This window comes from Oncorhynchus masou, unplaced genomic scaffold (genome assembly GCF_036934945.1).
Source record: "Oncorhynchus masou masou isolate Uvic2021 unplaced genomic scaffold, UVic_Omas_1.1 unplaced_scaffold_614, whole genome shotgun sequence".
Taxonomy (NCBI): Eukaryota; Metazoa; Chordata; class Actinopteri; order Salmoniformes; family Salmonidae; genus Oncorhynchus; species Oncorhynchus masou.
Window position 1 is genome coordinate 342,229 of NW_027012566.1, and position 21,799 is coordinate 364,027.

General features: G+C 44.5%; 1 long non-coding RNA gene and 1 pseudogene across 1 annotated transcript; both read right to left on the reverse strand.

Moving 5' to 3' along the window:
• Window positions 1–1,642: 1,642 nt before the first annotated feature.
• Window positions 1,643–15,981, reverse strand: LOC135536398 (uncharacterized). The gene is made up of 3 exons (XR_010454986.1): window positions 15,927–15,981; window positions 3,375–3,557; window positions 1,643–2,079 (listed from the first exon to the last, which is right to left on the reverse strand). It is a non-coding gene; the product is annotated as an uncharacterized LOC135536398 (long non-coding RNA).
• A 2-nt stretch (window positions 15,982–15,983) lies between these two features.
• The window catches only part of LOC135536408 (ankyrin-2-like), a 117,616-nt pseudogene continuing 111,800 nt past the window's right edge, over window positions 15,984–21,799 (reverse strand).

Genomic DNA, 21,799 nt, shown 5'->3' on the forward strand with positions numbered 1-21,799 from the left:
CAGTACACAACTATAGACCAGGGCCCTATTCCCTATATAGTACACTACTATAGACCAGGGCCCTATTCCCTATATAGTACACTACTATAGACCAGGGCCCTATTCCCTATATAGTACACTACTATAGACCAGGGCCCTATTCCCTATACAGTACACAACTATAGACCAGGGCCCTATTCCCTATATAGTACACTACTATAGACCAGAGCCCTATTCCCTATACAGTACAGTACTATAGACCAGGGCCCTATTCCCTATATAGTACACTACTATAGACCAGGGCCCTATTCCCTATATAGTACACTACTATAGACCAGAGCCCTATTCCCTATACAGTACAGTACTATAGACCAGGGCCCTATTCCCTATATAGTACACTACTATAGACCAGAGCCCTATTCCCTATACAGTACACTACTATAGACCAGGGCCCTATTCCCTATATAGTGGTACTACTATAGACCAGGGCCCTATGAGTTCTGCATTGGGAATAGGATGCCATTCGTGACACAGACATCTTCATATCAGAGCTTCTAAATGAGACAGTCATGATCACACACCTTATCAACTTATACACAGTGTATTCACCACTGGGAAAATAAATAATAAATAAATATGTTTCCTAATAAAGGAAACGTCAAGTCTCCGTAACGAATCAAACAAACCAACAAAAAAAAACGAATTCCTGATCTCGATAGTGAACTGAACCCGAAAACCACAGAAGAAGAACAAGGAAAGAATTGAACCAATAACAGAGAAGACTGCTGCTTTTACCAAACCACTCCCTTCACAGCAGCAATTCAGGTCTGAAACACACACACACACACACACACACACACACACACACACACACACACACACACACACACACACACACACACACTTGCACTAACTCACATGCACGCACGTCAAACAATGAGATGAGGTTACAAACCATGGAGAAATAAACCAAGAGAGAGTTTAAAAGACGGGAAGAGAGAGAGAGAGAGAGACGGAGAGAGAGGGAGAGAGAGAGAGACAGAGAGAGAGAGAGAGAGACAGAGAGAGAGAGAGACAGACAGAGAGAGAGAGAGATGGAGAGAGAGGGAGAGAGAGAGAGAGAGAGAGAGAGAGAGAGAGAGAGAGAGAAAGAGAAAAGGATCAAGGCTATATATAAAATTAACCATATCTCAGCTATGATCGTCACCAGCTAACCGACCAATCATGCCTACTCTACCTGTTAATGGAGGTGACTAAGTAAGGTTGCCTAGGTTACAGATGACAAAGTTTTTTTTCAAACCACATATTTAGATATAGCTACTTTCTGAAGACAGGTAGAACAAGAACACTAAACACTCCAGCAACAGGAAGCAGGAAGCAGGAAGCGAGGACTACGGTTAAGGGTTGCTACAGGTGACATCGTGATATCTGACCTTTTTTAAAGAAAGGTCAATATGAGGAAGAGGAAGTGCTGTAATTTTCATGTCGTAGTAAGAATAACTAAGAACTGTAGTAGTAGAGACAGGTAGTGCTGTGAGGTGTACATCGTAGCGTCTGTTAGTCCAACCACCTAGCAGCACAACACATATATGACTAATGTCTGTCTGTGTTCTACCACAGCATCAAGATCCAATACATACAGAAAACAAACATGGAAAAAAAAAAACTTTGGTCACACAAAAAAAAAAAGGAAAACGGAAAAAACACAGAAAGAAGAAAACAAAACAGAAAGAAAGAAAATAAGTGAATCAGTTAAGACCAAACAGTTGTGATTGTTGAAACAGGAAGACGGTGGTAGGACTGAAGTGCACTCTGGGATTGCATGTGCCTGATGCATAGGATTGGTGGATCTTCAGGGAAAGGGGCGGGTCTCAGAGGCCAAACAGGAAACTAGCGAGGCGATAAAGGAGGCCTGTTATTCCTTTTTCCTCCCCTCTTCTTCCTCATCCCCCCCTCCTCCTCCTCCTCTTCCTCCTCCTTCTAACAGTAGAGGTGGATGAGGTGATGAAGGTGTTCCAGGAGAACCTGTTTCCAGTTACCACAGGCTCCTCCCCCCTCACTACTGTCCGTCTCTGGGTACGTCCCTTACACATCTTGGCCCTGGGGGGGGGGGGGAGAGTGAGAAGAAAGAAGCGAGGGAGGAAAGAGGAGAGGTAGTAGAGAGGGAGAAGAGGGGGAACACCAGCGCACACACACACACACACACACCGAAACACACACGCACACAACAAAAACACCAACACACACACACCGAAACACACACGCACACACACAACAAAAACACCAACACACACACACAACAAAAACATCAACACACACACACACACACACATGCAACAAAAACACCAACACACACACACACACACACACACCTACTGATTACAGATCCGTCTCTCTCTCCTCCACTAGAGATCTACTCTGATAACCCCACCATGTACACCAGAGACTGAGAGAGATGGAGGGAATGATGGAGGGGAGAGATGGAGGGAGAGATGGAGGGAGCGATGGATGGAGAGATGGAGGGAGCGATGGAGGGAGAGATGGAGGGAGCAATGGAGGGGAGAGATGGAGGGAGCGATGGAGGGGAGAGATGGAGGGGAGAGATGGAGGGGAGAGATGGAGGGGAAAGATGGATGGAGAGATGGAGGGAGCGATAGAGGGGAGAAATGGAGGGAGAGATGGAGGGAGCGATGGAGGGAGAGATGGAGGGAGCGATGGAGGGAGAGATGGAGGGAGCGATGGAGGGAGAGATGGAGGGAGAGATGGAGGGAGAGATGGAGGGAGAGATGGAGGGAGAGATGGAGGGAGCGATGGAGGGAGAGATGGAGGGAGAGACGGAGGGAGAGATGGAGGGAGCGATGGAGGGGAGAAATGGAGGGAGAGATGGAGGGAGCGATGGAGGGAGAGATGGAGGGAGAGATGGAGGGAGAGATAGAGGGGAAAGATGGTGGGAGAGATGGAGGGAGCGATGGAGGGGAGAGATGGAGGGAGAGATGGAGGGGAGAGATGGAGGGAGCGATGGAGGGGAGAGATGGAGGGAGAGATGGATGGGAGAGATAGAGGGGAAAGATGGTGGGAGAGATGGAGGGAGCGATGGAGGGGAGAGATGGAGGGAGAGATGGAGGGAGAGATGGAGGGAGAGATGGAGGGAGAGATGGAAGGGAGAGATGGAGGGAGAAATGGAGGGAGCGATGGAGGAGAGATGGAGGGGAGAGATGGAGGGGAGAGATGGGGGAGAGATAGAGGGAGCGATGGAGGGGAGAGATGGAGGGAGAGATGGAGGGAGAGATGGAGGGGAGAGATGGAGGGGAGAGATGGAGGGAGAGATGGAGGGAGAGATGGAGGAATAGATGGAGGGAGAGATGGCTATTCTGATTAGCTGGTTGGAGGCTGACCTGTGTGAAGTCGTCCCGTGCCGTTGGGAGGTCAGAGGTCAAGGTGGGGTCACCGTGCTGCGTCTCGGTCCAGTCCCCCTCCACCACCACCACTGCGTTCCGCTCCACACGGCTGACCTCGTGACCTTCCGCTGATTCCTCCTCACCCCACGCTGAGTCAGAGTCACGCTCAGAAAACGTCACCTGGAAGGGACAGGAAGGAAAGACAATATGTAATTGTTGTTGTGTGGTTAAATCCCACTGGGGATACCGCCCATGATTAAAATGTATCAACACATTAAGAGGCTTAATTAATTCATTAAGTAAGGAAATAAAAACGTTAAAAGCTTAATTAATTAATTAATTAAGAGGTCAAAAATAACGTCAGTTAAACAGAATAAACTATTACTTTGAAAAGATACATCAGGTTATAATCTGTTATGAACGACTCAAACACACCGGCGGATTTCACTGTTGTTTTACTGTTGTTTTACTGTTGTTTTATTTCTTTACCTACCTGTTGTTCACCTAATACCTGTTTTTGCACTAATGGTTAGAGCCTGTATTCAGCATGTCACTGTAAGGTCTATTACACCTGTTGTATTCAGCATGTCACTGTAAGGTCTACTACACCTGTTGTATTCAGCATTTCACTGTGAGGTCTACTACACCTGTTGTATTCAGCATTTCACTGTGAGGTCTACTACACCTGTTGTATTCAGCATGTCACTGTAAGGTCTACTACACCTGTTGTATTCAGCATTTCACTGTGAGGTCTACTACACCTGTTGTATTCAGCATTTCACTGTAAGGTCTACTACACCTGTTGTATTCAGCATTTCACTGTAAGGTCTACTACACCTGTTGTATTCAGCATTTCACTGTGAGGTCTACTACACCTGTTGTATTCAGCATTTCACTGTAAGGTCTACTACACCTGTTGTATTCAGCATTTCACTGTGAGGTCTACTACACCTGTTGTATTCAGCATTTCACTGTGAGGTCTACTACACCTGTTGTATTCAGCATTTCACTGTGAGGTCTACTACACCTGTTGTATTCAGCATGTCACTGTAAGGTCTACTACACCTGTTGTATTCAGCATTTCACTGTCAGGTCTACTACACCTGTTGTATTCAGCATTTCACTGTGAGGTCTACTACACCTGTTTTATTCAGCATTTCACTGTGAGGTCTACTACACCTGTTGTATTCAGCATTTCACTGTGAGGTCTACTACACCTGTTGTATTCAGCATTTCACTGTGAGGTCTACTACACCTGTTGTAGTCAGCATTTCACTGTGAGGTCTACTACACCTGTTGTAGTCAGCATTTCACTGTAAGGTCTACTACACCTGTTGTAGTCAGCATTTCACTGTGAGGTCTACTACACCTGTTGTAGTCAGCATTTCACTGTAAGGTCTACTACACCTGTTGTAGTCAGCATTTCACTGTAAGGTCTACTACACCTGTTGTAGTCAGCATTTCACTGTGAGGTCTACTACACCTGTTGTATTCAGCATGTCACTGTGAGGTCTACTACACCTGTTGTAGTCAGCATGTCACTGTGAGGTCTACTACACCTGTTGTAGTCAGCATTTCACTGTAAGGTCTACTACACCTGTTGTAGTCAGCATTTCACTGTAAGGTCTACTACACCTGTTGTAGTCAGCATTTCACTGTAAGGTCTACTACACCTGTTGTATTCAGCATGTCACTGTGAGGTCTACTACACCTGTTGTATTCAGCATTTCACTGTGAGGTCTACTACACCTGTTGTAGTCAGCATTTCACTGTGAGGTCTACTACACCTGTTGTATTCAGTATTTCACTGTGAGGTCTACTACACCTGTTGTATTCAGCATTTCACTGTAAGGTCTACTACACCTGTTGTATTCAGCATTTCACTGTGAGGTCTACTACACCTGTTGTATTCAGCATGTCACTGTGAGGTCTACTACACCTGTTGTATTCAGCATTTCACTGTGAGGTCTACTACACCTGTTGTATTCAGCATTTCACTGTGAGGTCTACTACACCTGTTGTATTCAGCATTTCACTGTGAGGTCTACTACACCTGTTGTATTCAGCATTTCACTGTGAGGTCTACTACACCTGTTGTATTCAGCATTTCACTGTGAGGTCTACTACACCTGTTGTATTCAGCATTTCACTGTGAGGTCTACCTACACCTGTTGTATTCAGCATTTCACTGTGAGGTCTACTACACCTGTTGTATTCAGCATTTCACTGTAAGGTCTACTACACCTGTTGTATTCAGCATGTCACTGTAAGGTCTACTACACCTGTTGTAGTCAGCATTTCACTGTGAGGTCTACTACACCTGTTGTATTCAGCATTTCACTGTAAGGTCTACTACACCTGTTGTATTCAGCATGTCACTGTAAGGTCTACTACACCTGTTGTATTCAGCATTTCACTGTGAGGTCTACTACACCTGTTGCATTCAGCATTTCACTGTGAGGTCTACTACACCTGTTGTATTCAGCATTTCACTGTGAGGTCTACTACACCTGTTGTAGTCAGCATTTCACTGTGAGGTCTACTACACCTGTTGTATTCAGCATTTCACTGTGAGGTCTACTACACCTGTTGTAGTCAGCATTTCACTGTAAGGTCTACTACACCTGTTGTATTCAGCATTTCACTGTGAGGTCTACTACACCTGTTGTATTCAGCATTTCACTGTAAGGTCTACTACACCTGTTTTATTCAGCATTTCACTGTGAGGTCTACTACACCTGTTGTATTCAGCATTTCACTGTCAGGTCTACTACACCTGTTTTATTCAGCATTTCACTGTGAGGTCTACTACACCTGTTGTATTCAGCATTTCACTGTGAGGTCTACTACACCTGTTGTATTCAGCATTTCACTGTGAGGTCTACTACACCTGTTGTATTCAGCATTTCACTGTCAGGTCTACTACACCTGTTGTATTCAGCATTTCACTGTGAGGTCTACTACACCTGTTTTATTCAGCATTTCACTGTGAGGTCTACTACACCTGTTGTATTCAGCATTTCACTGTGAGGTCTACTACACCTGTTGTATTCAGCATTTCACTGTGAGGTCTACTACACCTGTTGTAGTCAGCATTTCACTGTGAGGTCTACTACACCTGTTGTAGTCAGCATTTCACTGTAAGGTCTACTACACCTGTTGTAGTCAGCATTTCACTGTGAGGTCTACTACACCTGTTGTAGTCAGCATTTCACTGTAAGGTCTACTACACCTGTTGTAGTCAGCATTTCACTGTAAGGTCTACTACACCTGTTGTAGTCAGCATTTCACTGTGAGGTCTACTACACCTGTTGTATTCAGCATGTCACTGTGAGGTCTACTACACCTGTTGTAGTCAGCATGTCACTGTGAGGTCTACTACACCTGTTGTAGTCAGCATTTCACTGTAAGGTCTACTACACCTGTTGTAGTCAGCATTTCACTGTAAGGTCTACTACACCTGTTGTAGTCAGCATTTCACTGTAAGGTCTACTACACCTGTTGTATTCAGCATGTCACTGTGAGGTCTACTACACCTGTTGTATTCAGCATTTCACTGTGAGGTCTACTACACCTGTTGTAGTCAGCATTTCACTGTGAGGTCTACTACACCTGTTGTATTCAGTATTTCACTGTGAGGTCTACTACACCTGTTGTATTCAGCATTTCACTGTAAGGTCTACTACACCTGTTGTATTCAGCATTTCACTGTGAGGTCTACCACACCTGTTGTATTCAGCATGTCACTGTGAGGTCTACTACACCTGTTGTATTCAGCATTTCACTGTGAGGTCTACTACACCTGTTGTATTCAGCATTTCACTGTGAGGTCTACTACACCTGTTGTATTCAGCATTTCACTGTGAGGTCTACTACACCTGTTGTATTCAGCATTTCACTGTGAGGTCTACTACACCTGTTGTATTCAGCATTTCACTGTGAGGTCTACTACACCTGTTGTATTCAGCATTTCACTGTGAGGTCTACCTACACCTGTTGTATTCAGCATTTCACTGTGAGGTCTACTACACCTGTTGTAGTCAGCATTTCACTGTGAGGTCTACTACACCTGTTGTATTCAGCATTTCACTGTGAGGTCTACTACACCTGTTGTAGTCAGCATTTCACTGTAAGGTCTACTACACCTGTTGTATTCAGCATTTCACTGTGAGGTCTACTACACCTGTTGTATTCAGCATTTCACTGTAAGGTCTACTACACCTGTTGTATTCAGCATGTCACTGTAAGGTCTACTACACCTGTTGTATTCAGCATTTCACTGTGAGGTCTACTACACCTGCTGTATTCAGCATTTCACTGTAAGGTCTACTACACCTGTTGTATTCAGCATTTCACTGTGAGGTCTACTACACCTGTTGTATTCAGCATTTCACTGTCAGGTCTACTACACCTGTTGTATTCAGCATTTCACTGTGAGGTCTACTACACCTGTTGTATTCAGCATTTCACTGTAAGGTCTACTACACCTGTTGTATTCAGCATTTCACTGTGAGGTCTACTACACCTGTTGTAGTCAGCATTTCACTGTGAGGTCTACTACACCTGTTGTAGTCAGCATTTCACTGTAAGGTCTACTACACCTGTTGTAGTCAGCATTTCACTGTGAGGTCTACTACACCTGTTGTAGTCAGCATTTCACTGTAAGGTCTACTACACCTGTTGTAGTCAGCATTTCACTGTGAGGTCTACTACACCTGTTGTAGTCAGCATTTCACTGTGAGGTCTACTACACCTGTTGTATTCAGCATTTCACTGTGAGGTCTACTACACCTGTTGTAGTCAGCATTTCACTGTGAGGTCTACTACACCTGTTGTATTCAGCATTTCACTGTCAGGTCTACTACACCTGTTGTAGTCAGCATTTCACTGTGAGGTCTACTACACCTGTTGTATTCAGCATTTCACTGTGAGGTCTACTACACCTGTTGTATTCAGCATTTCACTGTCAGGTCTACTACACCTGTTGTAGTCAGCATTTCACTGTAAGGTCTACTACACCTGTTGTATTCAGCATTTCACTGTGAGGTCTACTACACCTGTTGTAGTCAGCATTTCACTGTGAGGTCTACTACACCTTTTGTATTCAGCATTTCACTGTAAGGTCTACTACACCTGTTGTATTCAGCATTTCACTGTGAGGTCTACTACACCTGTTGTATTCAGCATTTCACTGTAAGGTCTACTACACCTGTTGTATTCAGCATTTCACTGTGAGGTCTACTACACCTGTTGTATTCAGCATTTCACTGTGAGGTCTACTACACCTGTTGTATTCAGCATTTCACTGTGAGGTCTACTACACCTGTTGTATTCAGCATTTCACTGTGAGGTCTACTACACCTGTTGTATTCAGCATTTCACTGTGAGGTCTACTACACCTGTTGTATTCAGCATTTCATGTAAGGTCTACTACACCTGTTGTAGTCAGCATTTCACTGTAAGGTCTACTACACCTGTTGTATTCAGCATTTCACTGTAAGGTCTACTACACCTGTTGTAGTCAGCATTTCACTGTGAGGTCTACTACACCTGTTGTATTCAGCATTTCACTGTAAGGTCTACTACACTTGTTGTATTCAGCATTTCACTGTAAGGTCTACTACACCTGTTGTAGTCAGCATTTCACTGTGAGGTCTACTACACCTGTTGTATTCAGCATTTCACTGTAAGGTCTACTACACCTGTTGTATTCAGCATTTCACTGTAAGGTCTACTACACCTGTTGTATTCAGCATTTCACTGTAAGGTCTACTACACCTGTTGTAGTCAGCATTTCACTGTAAGGTCTACTACACCTGTTGTATTCAGCATTTCACTGTCAGGTCTACTACACCTGTTGTATTCAGCATTTCACTGTGAGGTCTACTACACCTGTTGTAGTCAGCATTTCACTGTGAGGTCTACTACACCTGTTGTATTCAGCATTTCACTGTGAGGTCTACTACACCTGTTGTATTCAGCATTTCACTGTGAGGTCTACTACACCTGTTGTATTCAGCATTTCACTGTGAGGTCTACTACACCTGTTGTATTCAGCATTTCACTGTGAGGTCTACTACACCTGTTGTATTCAGCATTTCACTGTGAGGTCTACTACACCTGTTGTATTCAGCATTTCACTGTGAGGTCTACTACACCTGTTGTATTCAGCATTTCATGTAAGGTCTACTACACCTGTTGTAGTCAGCATTTCACTGTAAGGTCTACTACACCTGTTGTATTCAGCATTTCACTGTAAGGTCTACTACACCTGTTGTAGTCAGCATTTCACTGTGAGGTCTACTACACCTGTTGTATTCAGCATTTCACTGTAAGGTCTACTACACCTGTTGTATTCAGCATTTCACTGTAAGGTCTACTACACCTGTTGTAGTCAGCATTTCACTGTGAGGTCTACTACACCTGTTGTATTCAGCATTTCACTGTAAGGTCTACTACACCTGTTGTATTCAGCATTTCACTGTAAGGTCTACTACACCTGTTGTATTCAGCATTTCACTGTAAGGTCTACTACACCTGTTGTAGTCAGCATTTCACTGTAAGGTCTACTACACCTGTTGTATTCAGCATTTCACTGTCAGGTCTACTACACCTGTTGCATTCAGCATTTCACTGTGAGGTCTACTACACCTGTTGTAGTCAGCATTTCACTGTGAGGTCTACTACACCTGTTGTATTCAGCATTTCACTGTGAGGTCTACTACACCTGTTGTATTCAGCATTTCACTGTGAGGTCTACTACACCTGTTGTATTCAGCATTTCACTGTGAGGTCTACTACACCTGTTGTATTCAGCATTTCACTGTGAGGTCTACTACACCTGTTGTATTCAGCATTTCACTGTGAGGTCTACTACACCTGTTGTATTCAGCATTTCACTGTGAGGTCTACTACACCTGTTGTATTCAGCATTTCACTGTAAGGTCTACTACACCTGTTGTATTCAGCATTTCACTGTCAGGTCTACTACACCTGTTGTATTCAGCATTTCACTGTGAGGTCTACTACACCTGTTGTAGTCAGCATTTCACTGTGAGGTCTACTACACCTGTTGTATTCAGCATTTCACTGTCAGGTCTACTACACCTGTTGTATTCAGCATTTCACTGTGAGGTCTACTACACCTGTTGTATTCAGCATTTCACTGTGAGGTCTACTACACCTGTTGTATTCAGCATTTCACTGTGAGGTCTACTACACCTGTTGTATTCAGCATTTCACTGTAAGGTCTACTACACCTGTTGTATTCAGCATTTCACTGTCAGGTCTACTACACCTGTTGTATTCAGCATTTCACTGTCAGGTCTACTACACCTGTTGTATTCAGCATTTCACTGTCAGGTCTACTACACCTGTTGTAGTCAGCATTTCACTGTGAGGTCTACTACACCTGTTGTATTCAGCATTTCACTGTGAGGTCTACTACACCTGTTGTATTCAGCATTTCACTGTAAGGTCTACTACACCTGTTTTATTCAGTATTTCACTGTGAGGTCTACTACACCTGTTGTATTCAGCATTTCACTGTGAGGTCTACTACACCTGTTGTATTCAGCATTTCACTGTGCGGTCTACTACACCTGTTGTATTCAGCATTTCACTGTGAGGTCTACTACACCTGTTGTATTCAGCATTTCACTGTGAGGTCTACTACACCTGTTGTATTCAGCATTTCACTGTGAGGTCTACTACACCTGTTGTATTCAGCATTTCACTGTCAGGTCTACTACACCTGTTGTATTCAGCATTTCACTGTAAGGTCTACTACACCTGTTGTATTCAGCATTTCACTGTGAGGTCTACTACACCTGTTGTATTCAGCATTTCACTGTGAGGTCTACTACACCTGTTTTATTCAGCATTTCACTGTCAGGTCTACTACACCTGTTGTATTCAGCATTTCACTGTGAGGTCTACTACACCTGTTGTATTCAGCATTTCACTGTAAGGTCTACTACACCTGTTGTATTCAGCATTTCACTGTGAGGTCTACTACACCTGTTGTATTCAGCATGTCACTGTGAGGTCTACTACACCTGTTGTATTCAGCATTTCACTGTGAGGTCTACTACACCTGTTGTATTCAGCATTTCACTGTGAGGTCTACTACACCTGTTGTATTCAGCATTTCACTGTGAGGTCTACTACACCTGTTGTATTCAGCATTTCACTGTGAGGTCTACTACACCTGTTGTATTCAGCATTTCACTGTGAGGTCTACTACACCTGTTGTATTCAGCATTTCACTGTGAGGTCTACTACACCTGTTGTATTCAGGTCTACTACACCTGTTGTATTCAGCATTTCACTGTGAGGTCTACTACACCTGTTGTATTCAGCATTTCACTGTGAGGTCTACTACACCTGTTGTATTCAGCATTTCACTGTGAGGTCTACTACACCTGTTGTATTCAGCATTTCACTGTGAGGTCTACTACACCTGTTGTATTCAGCATTTCACTGTGAGGTCTACTACACCTGTTGTATTCAGCATTTCACTGTAAGGTCTACTACACCTGTTGTATTCAGCATTTCACTGTGAGGTCTACTCCACCTGTTGTATTCAGCATTTCACTGTGAGGTCTACTACACCTGTTGTATTCAGCATTTCACTGTCAGGTCTACTACACCTGTTGTATTCAGCATTTCACTGTAAGGTCTACTACACCTGTTGTATTCAGCATTTCACTGTGAGGTCTACTCCACCTGTTGTATTCAGTATTTCACTGTGAGGTCTACTACACCTGTTGTATTCAGCATTTCACTGTGAGGTCTACTACACCTGTTGTATTCAGCATTTCACTGTAAGGTCTACTACACCTGTTGTATTCAGCATTTCACTGTGAGGTCTACTACACCTGTTGTATTCAGCATTTCACTGTAAGGTCTACTACACCTGTTGTATTCAGCATTTCACTGTGAGGTCTACTACACCTGTTGTATTCAGCATTTCACTGTAAGGTCTACTACACCTGTTGTATTCAGCATTTCACTGTGAGGTCTACTACACCTGTTGTATTCAGCATTTCACTGTGAGGTCTACTACACCTGTTGTATTCAGCATTTCACTGTGAGGTCTACTACACCTGTTGTATTCAGCATTTCACTGTGAGGTCTACTACACCTGTTGTATTCAGCATTTCACTGTGAGGTCTACTACACCTGTTGTATTCAGCATTTCACTGTGAGGTCTACTACACCTGTTGTATTCAGCATTTCACTGTGAGGTCTACTACACCTGTTGTATTCAGCATTTCACTGTGAGGTCTACTACACCTGTTGTATTCAGCATTTCACTGTGAGGTCTACTACACCTGTTGTATTCAGCATTTCACTGTGAGGTCTACTACACCTGTTGTATTCAGCATTTCACTGTAAGGTCTACTACACCTGTTGTATTCAGCATTTCACTGTCAGGTCTACTACACCTGTTGTATTCGGCATTTCACTGTGAGGTCTACTACACCTGTTGTATTCAGTATTTCACTGTAAGGTCTACTACACCTGTTGTATTCGGCATTTCACTGTGAGGTCTACTACACCTGTTGTATTCGGCATTTCACTGTGAGGTCTACTACACCTGTTGTATTCGGCATTTCACTGTGAGGTCTACTACACCTGTTGTATTCAGCATTTCACTGTGAGGTCTACTACACCTGTTGTATTCAGCATTTCACTGTGAGGTCTACTACACCTGTTGTATTCAGCATTTCACTGTGAGGTCTACTACACCTGTTGTATTCAGCATTTCACTGTGAGGTCTACTACACCTGTTGTATTCAGCATTTCACTGTGAGGTCTACTACACCTGTTGTAGTCAGCATTTCACTGTAAGGTCTACTACACCTGTTGTATTCAGCATTTCACTGTGAGGTCTACTACACCTGTTGTAGTCAGCATTTCACTGTAAGGTCTACTACACCTGTTGTATTCAGTATTTCACTGTGAGGTCTACTACACCTGTTGTATTCAGCATTTCACTGTAAGGTCTACTACACCTGTTGTATTCAGTATTTCACTGTGAGGTCTACTACACCTGTTGTATTCAGCATTTCACTGTAAGGTCTACTACACCTGTTGTATTCAGTATTTCACTGTGAGGTCTACTACACCTGTTGTATTCAGCATTTCACTGTAAGGTCTACTACACCTGTTGTATTCAGCATTTCACTGTGAGGTCTACTACACCTGTTGTATTCAGCATTTCACTGTAAGGTCTACTACACCTGTTGTATTCAGCATTTCACTGTGAGGTCTACTACACCTGTTGTATTCAGCATTTCACTGTAAGGTCTACTACACCTGTTGTATTCAGCATTTCACTGTAAGGTCTACTACACCTGTTTTATTCAGCATTTCACTGTGAGGTCTACTACACCTGTTGCATTCAGTATTTCACTGTAAGGTCTACTACACCTGTTGTATTCAGTATTTCACTGTAAGGTCTACTACACCTGTTGTAGTCAGCATTTCACTGTGAGGTCTACTACACCTGTTGTATTCAGCATTTCACTGTAAGGTCTACTACACCTGTTGTATTCAGCATTTCACTGTAAGGTCTACTACACCTGTTGTATTCAGCATTTCACTGTAATGTCTACTACACCTGCTGTATTCAGCATTTCACTGTAAGGTCTACTACACCTGTTGTATTCAGCATTTCACTGTGAGGTCTACTACACCTGTTGTATTCAGCATTTCACTGTAAGGTCTACTACACCTGTTGTATTCAGCATTTCACTGTAAGGTCTACTACACCTGTTGTATTCAGCATTTCACTGTAAGGTCTACTACACCTGTTGTATTCAGCATTTCACTGTAAGGTCTACTACACCTGTTGTATTCAGCATTTCACTGTAAGGTCTACTACACCTGTTGTATTCAGCATTTCACTGTAAGGTCTACTACACCTGTTGTAGTCAGCATTTCACTGTAAGGTCTACTACACCTGTTGTATTCAGCATTTCACTGTGAGGTCTACTACACCTGTTGTATTCAGCATTTCACTGTAAGGTCTACTACACCTGTTGTAGTCAGCATTTCACTGTAAGGTCTACTACACCTGTTGTATTCAGCATTTCACTGTGAGGTCTACTACACCTGTTGTAGTCAGCATTTCACTGTAAGGTCTACTACACCTGTTGTATTCAGTATTTCACTGTAAGGTCTACTACGCCTGTTGTAGTCAGCATTTCACTGTAAGGTCTACTACACCTGTTGTATTCAGTATTTCACTGTAAGGTCTACTACACCTGTTGTATTCAGCATTTCACTGTAAGGTCTACTACACCTGTTGTATTCAGCATTTCACTGTGAGGTCTACTACACCTGTTTTATTCAGCATTTCACTGTGAGGTCTACTACACCTGTTGCATTCAGCATTTCACTGTAAGGTCTACTACACCTGTTGTATTCAGCATTTCACTGTGAGGTCTACTACCTGTTCTATTCAGCATTTCACTGTGAGGTCTACTACACCTGTTGTATTCAGCATTTCACTGTGAGGTCTACTACACCTGTTGTATTCAGCATTTCACTGTAAGTCTACTACACCTGTTGTATTCAGCATTTCACTGTGAGGTCTACTACCTGTTCTATTCAGCATTTCACTGTGAGGTCTACTACACCTGTTGTATTCAGCATTTCACTGTGAGGTCTACTACACCTGTTGTATTCAGTATTTCACTGTGAGGTCTACTACACCTGTTGTATTCAGTATTTCACTGTGAGGTCTACTACACCTGTTGTATTCAGCGTATGTGACAAATAAACTTTGATTTGATGTGGGCACAATTCTATTTCAATTCCAGTCTATTCAGAATGGAAAACAAACTCCAATTCCACATTGTCCTCATTGAAAAGCGTTAAAAAGAGAGAACAGGAAACAGAATTACAGTGTACTTCCTGAACTGCGTGGAATAGAACCAACACAGAGAACTGTAGCTGTTTATACAGGGTAATAGAACCAACACAGAGAACTGTAGCTGTTTATACAGGAGAAGAGAACCAACACAGAGAACTGTAGCTGTTTATACAGGGTAATAGAACCAACACAGAGAACTGTAGCTGTTTATACAGGGTAATAGAACCAACACAGAGAACTGTAGCTGTTTATACAGGGAAATAGAACCAACACAGAGAACTGTAGCTGTTTATACAGGAGAAGAGAACCAACACAGACAACTGTAGCTGTTTATACAGGAGAAGAGAACCAACACAGAGAACTGTAGCTGTTTATACAGGAGAAGAGAACCAACACAGAGAACTGTAGCTGTTTATACAGGGAAATATAACCAACACAGAGAACTGTAGCTGTTTATACAGGGAAATAGAACCAACACAGAGAACTGTAGCTGTTTATACAGGGAAATAGAACCAAACAAAGAGAACTGTAGCTGTTTATACAGGAGAAGAGAACCAAACACAGACAACTGTAGCTGTCATAAATGGGGGCTGTCATCTTTATCCACCTCCGCTATTGATCTGCTATTGACCCCAACCCTGCCAAACACATATACACACCCTCACCTCTGAGAGATCTCTGTGGCTCCTCCCCTCGACCACTCTGGAGCATCCGTCCCCCTCCTCCCCCGGGGAGGCACCCCCCTCCTCCCTCTGCGACCCCTCACTCGACATCACCTCACGGGGAGTCTGGATGGAGAGGGCAGAGGGCAAAGGTCACAGAACAGCTTAGGGTAAGTCACACACACACACACACACACACACACACACACACACACACACACACACACACACACACACACACACACACACACACACACACACACACACACACACACACACACACACACACACACAATATTGGGGACCCAAAGGATACATGTTGTAGTGTAGTGTGTTTCTATACTGGGGACCCAAAGGCACATTTGTGTTTTTTTGCTTTTGAGTTAACACACCTGGTTCTACGAATCAAAGGCTTGATGAGTTGATGAGTAACATCAGGTGTGGGATCAGGTGTGTGATCAGGTGTGTGATCAGGTGTGTGATCAGGTGTGGGATCAGGTGTGTGATCAGGTGTGGGATCAGGTGTGGGATCAGGTGTGTGATCAGGTGTGTGATCAGGTGTGTGATCAGGTGTGTGATCAGGTGTGTGATCAGGTGTGTGATCAGGTGTGTGATCAGGTTTGGGGCAAAATAAACTAAATGTGCACCACTTTGGGTCCCCAGGACCAGTGGGAGAACAAGTACCCAATTGTCATACTTGAGTAGAAATAAAGATCCCCTAATAGAAAACGACTCAAGTGAAAGTCACCCAGTAAAATACCTCTTGAGTAAAAGTCTAAAAGTGTTTGGTCTTAAATAACACTTAGGTATCAAAAGTCATTTCAAATTATTTATATTAAGCAAACTATAATAATCTTGTTTTTGTTTAATTTCACGGATAGCCAGGGGCGCACTCCAACACTCAGACATCATTTTCAAACTAAGCATGTTTGTTTAGAGAGTCCATCAGATCAGAGGCAGTAGGGATGACCAGGGATGTTCTCTGTTTAGAGAGTCCTCCAGATCAGAGACAGTAGGGACGACCAGGGATGTTCTCTGTTTAGAGAGTCCTCCAGATCAGAGGCAGTAGGGACGACCAGGGATGTTCTCTGTTTAGAGAGTCCATCAGATCAGAGGCAGTAGGGATGACCAGGGATGTTCTCTGTTTAGAGAGTCCATCAGATCAGAGGCAGTAGGGATGACCAGGGATGTTCTCTGTTTAGAGAGTCCATCAGATCAGAGGCAGTAGGGATGACCAGGGATGTTCTCTGTTTAGAGAGTCCATCAGATCAGAGGAAGTAGAGATGACCAGGGATGTTCTCTGTTTAGACAGTCCATCAGATCAGAGGCAGTAGGGAGGACCAGGGATGTTCTCTGTTTAGACAGTCCATCAGATCAGAGGCAGTAGGGACGACCAGGGATGTTCTCTTGATAAGTGTGTGAATTGGACCATTTTCCGAGTACTTTTGGGTGTCAGGGGAAAATGGATGGAATTAAAAGTACATTATTTTCTATTTTATATTTTCTACTGGAATGTAGTGAAGTAAAAGTTGTCAAAGATATAAATAATAAAGTAAAGATACACCAAATAAACGACTTAATAAGTAGTTCTTCACACCACTGCCCAGGATTGGGAAACTCTGATGTAATGAATGAATGACTGGAACCAAACATGGTCTTCATTTCCACGTATGATTACCTTTCTGACCACCGCGGGTCCATGTTGATCTGTGTACTGCTCCTCTGTCACAGTCTGGGGAGGGATGTCTGTCATCTCACCCTGCTGTAGAGGGAGACAGACACACAGTCAGCACTGACACCTGTCGTTACACTGATTCCCCACAGGGGGCGCTGAGGCCTGTTGTTACACTGATTCCCCACAGGGGGCGCTGAGGCCTGTTATTACACTAATTCACCACAGGGGGCGCTGAGGCCTGTTGTTACACTGATTCACCACAGGGGGCGCTGAGGCCTGTTGTTACACTGATTCACCACAGGGGGCGCTGAGGCCTGTTGTTACACTGATTCACCACAGGGGGCGCTGAGGCCTGTTATTACACTGATTCACCACGTGGGGCACTGAGGCCTGTCATTACACTGATTCACCACAGGGGGCGCTGATGCCTGTCATTACACTGATTCACCACAGGGGGCGCTGAGGCCTGTTATTACACTGATTACCCACAGGGGCACAGAGGCCTGTTATTACACTGATTCACCACAGGGGGCGCCGTTCCCTATATAGTGTATATGACACCAATAGATCGTACACTACATAGGGCATAGGGTTCCATTTGGGACCCACGGGGGACTACAAGGATCGTATTCATGAGGAAACACAACAGGAAAGCGTTTTAAAATGTTTTGCAACGGAAAATGATAATTAGTGGGGGTTTTTCAATTTCAACACAGCAACCCAACCCAACACAGCATCTTAACACAACATCTCAACACAGCCTCCGAACACAGCAACCCAACACAGCATATCCACACAGCATCTCAACACAGCAAGCCAACACAGCATCTCAACACAGCATCCCAACACAGCAAAAATGGAACAAAGAGATTGTTACAACACAAGACAAGACTCCAGTGTGAAAAAGTTAAATATACATGAAATAAACACATCACTGGGTCAGATATAAGAATTCACATTTGGCAACCCTCATTATGCACACCTGGAAACCCTCATTACGCACACCTGGCAGCCCTCATTACACACTCCTGGCAACCCTCATTACGCACACCTGGCAGCCCTCATTAGGCACACCTGGAAACCCTCGTTACGCACACCTGGCAACCCTCATTACGCACACCTGGCAACCCTCATTACGTACACCTGCACCGCATCATGAGGAAAACCTGGACTCCATCACTACCCTGATTACTCCCCTCTTAGAGCAGGATATAAGGGGGTTAGAGCAGGAGATAGGGGGTTAGAGCAGGAGATAGGGGATTAGAGCAGGAGATAGGGGGTTAGAGCAGGTGATAGGGGATTAGAGCAGGATATAAGGGGTTAGAGCAGGAGATAAGGGGTTAGAGCAGGAGATAGGGGGTTAGAGCAGGAGATATGGGGTTAGAACAGGAGATATGGGGTTAGAGCAGGAGATATGGGGTTAGAGCAGGAGATAAGGGGTTAGAGCAGGAGATAAGGGGTTAGAGCAGGAGATAAGGGGTTAGAGCAGGAGATAAGGGGTTAGAGCAGGAGATGGGTAAGAATGGCGGGAGGATTTTCTCAACAATCATCTCACCCTGTCCAGGGAGTCATCATCATCTGCTGATCTGAGAGGAGGAAGCTCCTGAGGAGCCTGGTAAAAGGCTGAGTCGTCTCTGTGTGTGCCGGGAGATTGGGCCAGCTCTTCGCTCTCTTCCTTGATGTCATCATAAAGTGCGTCGTCATAATCCTCACTCCCTGAGGACAGCAGGACTCCACGCTCGTGTTTGCGCACTGCGGAGCAAACCGGAAGTGCCGTCGTCGGCTTCTGGTACTTTCTCCCCAGGGCTCCTGAATGGGCCACTTGTCCTTGGGTTTGGCCAACCCCTGAACTTTCCCTCTTCTTCAGTTCGTCAGGTTCCATCTCGGAGAAGTCTGAGACTCCCTGTTTGCAGTCAAAGTAAGTCTCCGGGTCAGAGTCTTCGTATAAGTGCCTAGTTGTGCTGCCTCGTATGACTTCTGCGTAGGCCGGAGGATTGGGTTTGTGGATAGAGGAGGATGCCTCAGCATACTCAGGAGGGAGGCTGAACTCCATGGAGAACTCTTCATCATGGGCTGATGCTGTAACCTCTGGAACGGGTTGGGCTGATACCATCTCTGCCCTGGGTTCTACTGGACCAGGCTGGGCTGACACCATCTCTGCCCTGGGTTCTACTGGATCAGGCTGAGCTGACACCATCTCTGCCCTGGGTTCTACTGGACCAGACTGGGCTGACACCATCTCTGCCCTGGGTTCTACTGGACCAGGCTGGGCTGACACCATCTCTGCCCTGGGTTCTACTGGATCAGGCTGAGCTGACACCATCTCTGCCATGGGATCTACTGGACCGGGCTGGGAGACATGGGACTTTACCTCAGCAGGGGTGACTGGAGGACTGAACTCTTCCTCTACGGGGGTGACTGGATTCTCTGATGGATGCTCACTGGTATTTGGCTTGAGCTCTTCAGAGAGCATGTTGAGGTACCTATGACTCTGGTAAGGGATCAACTCCTCGAAGCTGAAGTGCCTGGAGACGGTGACGGTCTCTGGAGTCACGTCAGAGAGCGACTGGGGCGACTGCTCATCGTATTCAAGGGTTTCAGGGGGAGTGCTATCCCATAAATGTGACACAACTTCTGGGGTAGTGCTCATGCATGTTTCATCTACCAATTGGCTGGGCTCAGTGATTAATCCCCCAGATTCGCACAATACTTTGCTTTGTTCAATAGATGCCTTTTTGACTGCAGCTTGAATGCTTGATGTTTCTTTGGAGTTGTCATATTCTTCATCAACTGTCTCCTGGTCCTGCTGTGGGAGACTGATTCGATGTTCTTCTACAGTTGAAGGTTCGGTAAAAAAAGCAGCATCGTCATGTTCAAGTGACTGGACCTTTTGAGATGGAAAAATTGATTCTGATGACAGTTCTAGAACTTTATGGCATGGTTCTGGAGATTCCGGTGTTCCGACGGATTTGGTAGCAGCTGTGGGGCTAACCAGAGGTATGGAACCGGTGAGATCTGATTTTTCTGCTCTGTGTGTTTGCAGGTACTCCAAGTGGCTCAACTGAACCGGATCAGCTGTAACTTGGCTAGGCTCTGGGAAGGTCTTGATTAGATCTGCGGTCACCCCAAATACCTCCGGGTCGGTTTCATAGGACAGGGAGAGATTGGTTGGCACTGAGGCCATTACACTTATTTCAGCCGGCTCCCATGTGATCTGAATAGGGGATGAGGGACGTGGACTAGAGATCTCTTCCTCACCCTCAGTGGGATATCCATCGGATTCTGGCAAGAGTTCCTCAAACTCAACATAAGGTTGTAGATCTTCAAGACCCCCTTCGCTGGTTTCCGAAAGAGGTGAGTCCAGTGGTTCTAGAGTTTCTGGTCGGAATTCCCGTTTGATTTCTTCAAATTCCGACAGCAGCTGATCAAGCTGGGTGGGTGCCCCTGACTCCGGGGGTGCTTCTAGATTGCTCGCTGACGATTGTGCTTCATCACCTTGGCTGTCTTCGGCGTCGTGGCTGAAAAGGTCTGGTAACACTGCACTGGTTTCGGAAGAAGAGGACTCCTTGTTCAGATTCAATCGTTTTTCTGGACTTTCTGGCGATACCCTCATCTTCTCAGGGGGCATTGTCATTTCAGGGGCTAACGGACTGAATACAAAGGAATTTGGAATCTGGAGATCTGGAGTCACAGATTGGGTTTCAGACATGAGTGTTTTGTTTGAGATAGGTCTATTAGTAGATGGCTGGTCCAAAGCTAATACATGTTTGGGTTCTGATAGATTCTCCATGGAGGATCCTTCTGAAACCTGAATGAGAATGATGGAATGGGAAAAAAATATATAAATGAGATTGTGATGGAGGTAGGGTTTCAAAATTCCGGTAACTTTCCCCTAAAAAAATCCCAGGTGTTCCAGAATCCCGGGTTGGAAGAATTCTAAGAATCATCCAAGAATCCTCCAACCACGATTAGGTCATGTTGGTAAAGTTACTGGAATTTATCAACCTCAATGATGAATGATTAATGTTGTTGAGGAAACTATAGTATGAAAAAAGGAACAATACATGTACATGCAGCAACAAGGTTCCATCATGACATCATGTATTTCAAATGAACATTCCAATGAATTAATGAAATTACCAAAAATGATGAGCCAAACCAATAGACCTATAGTATTGTCGGAACTGTACATACATTACCT